Source organism: Monodon monoceros, unplaced genomic scaffold, assembly GCF_005190385.1.
Source record: "Monodon monoceros isolate NGI ecotype Baffin Bay Population unplaced genomic scaffold, NGI_Narwhal_1 Super_Scaffold_19, whole genome shotgun sequence".
NCBI lineage: Eukaryota > Metazoa > Chordata > Mammalia > Artiodactyla > Monodontidae > Monodon > Monodon monoceros.
This window is the reverse complement of record NW_021703775.1, coordinates 8,676,674-8,678,780: the sequence shown is the minus strand read 5'-3', so window position 1 is coordinate 8,678,780 and position 2,107 is coordinate 8,676,674.

Sequence of the window (2,107 nt, the reverse complement as noted above, 5' to 3'; positions counted from 1 at the left end):
TTACAGGTTCTTGTGTAAACATGGGTTTTCTTTTCTCTTAGCTAAATGTCTAGGAGTGCAGTTGCCAGGTCGTACGGTTACTGCATATTTAAGTTTTAAAAGAAGCCGCCGAGCTTTTTCAGGGTGCCTGTACAGCCGTACGCTCCCACCAGCAATGTGGGAGTATTTTCCCACATCCACTCCAGGATTTGGTATTGTCACTATTTTCTATTTCAGCCACTCTGGTAGGTGTGTAGTGCTATCTCATTGTGGGTTTTATTTGCGTTTCCATAGTGGCTAAGGTATATTTTTTCATGTGCTTGTTTCACCTTGTGAAATGTCTGTTCATGTCTTTTGCCCATTTTCTAATTAGATTGTTGTTTTTACTGCTGAGTTTTGAGAATTCTTTATATATTCTAAATACTAGGCTTTATTGGGTTTTTGGTTTGCAGATTTTTTTTTCCTAATCTGTAGCTTATTTTTTCATCCTCTTAACAGGATTCTTTTGCAGAGCGAAAGTTTAAAATTTTGGTGAATTACAACTTACTGATTTTCTTTTATGGATTATGCTTTTGGTGTCATGTCTAAGAATTCTTTAGTCCTTGGTTGTGAAGATTGTCTTTTTTCTAAAATTTTACAGTTTCAATTTGCATGTAAGTTCGTGATCCATTCTGTTGCTTTTTAAAAAATTTTTTTGCCTATAGATGTCCAGTTCTTTCAGCACCATTTGTTGTAAAGCGTATCTTTCCTCCGTTGAATAACTTTTGCATCTTTTGGCATATTTGCTGTGTCTATTTCTGGGTTGTCTGTTCTGTTCCTTTGACGGATGCGTCTGTCTCTTCACTGGTACCACACTGTCTTGATTATTATAGCAATTTAATAGGTCCTGAAATCAAGTGGACTGATCTCTCCCACTTTGTTCTTTTCCAGAGTTGTTTTAGTTTTAAATTTTAGAATAATCTTGTCTACATATACAAAGAAAAATCTTGTTGGGATTTTGGTAGGAACTGTGTTAAACCTGTGTTATCAATTTGGGTGGAACTGACATCTTTACTCAGCTGCATCTTTCAATCCATGTGTACGTGTCCATTTATTTAAATCTTTGGTGTCATTCATCAGAGTTTTGTAGTTTTCAGCATACAGGTCCTTAGATGTTTTATTAGATTTACACCTAAGTGGGTTTTCTTTTTAGCAATTACAAATGGTACTGTGTGTTTTAGTATTCAGATTCATTGTTAGTATGTAGAAAAAAGGTTTTCATATGTTTATCTTGTATCCTGAGATCTTGCCGGAACTCCCTTATTGTAGGTGGGGTTTTTTTTGTTTGTTTTTTTCTGGTGGCATGCAGGATCTTAGTTCCCTGACCAGTGGTCAACCCTGTGCTCCACCCCCGCACACCCCCAGCCCCCGCAGTGGAAGTGCGGAGTCTTAACTACTAGGCCGCCGGGAAAGTCCCTGTTTTTTTGGTTTTGTAGATTCCTTAGGATCTCCTACATAGACAAGCACGTTATCTGTATGATAATGCTGATATCCGGGTCCAAACCTAGGGATTCTGATTTAATCCATCTGGACATCAGGATTTTTAAAATCTTCCCTCTTGATTCTAATAGGCAGTCTAGGCTGAGAAGCCCTAGACCACCCTGCCTACCTGCTCTGCCCCTGGGGACCTGTCTTGCTGTCAGGCCGGCATGGTTATCAGGCTTGAGTTTCTGAGGAACTGGCCCCTCTCAGCCCAGAAAAAACAACCAGGCCGTGATGGATTATCAACCAGTTTTAATGAACAAAAAATACTGATACGTATAAAAAGGTATTTTTGTCTGTCACTTAAGTGTCCCCGTTTCCTAGATGGGAAGTGTCTTGTCCATGGACTTGAACGCCTGTTTCTCCCATGGCCCTAGCGTCTGGGTGCATGGGGCTCTGTCAGGACAGGGCAGGAGGTGCCCACGTGAGGGGAAGGCGTGTGGCCCCTGTTGGGAGCTCTTGTCGGCTTTTTCACAGAATAGAAATTGCCTTGTCCTTGGCCTGAGAAGGCCGCCAGTTAGACTAAAAGTAAAGTAACTGCTGCAAAATGGCTATCAACCCAGGTTCCTTATGTGAGGGGCTGACCTTCATCCTGGAGCTCAGGTTC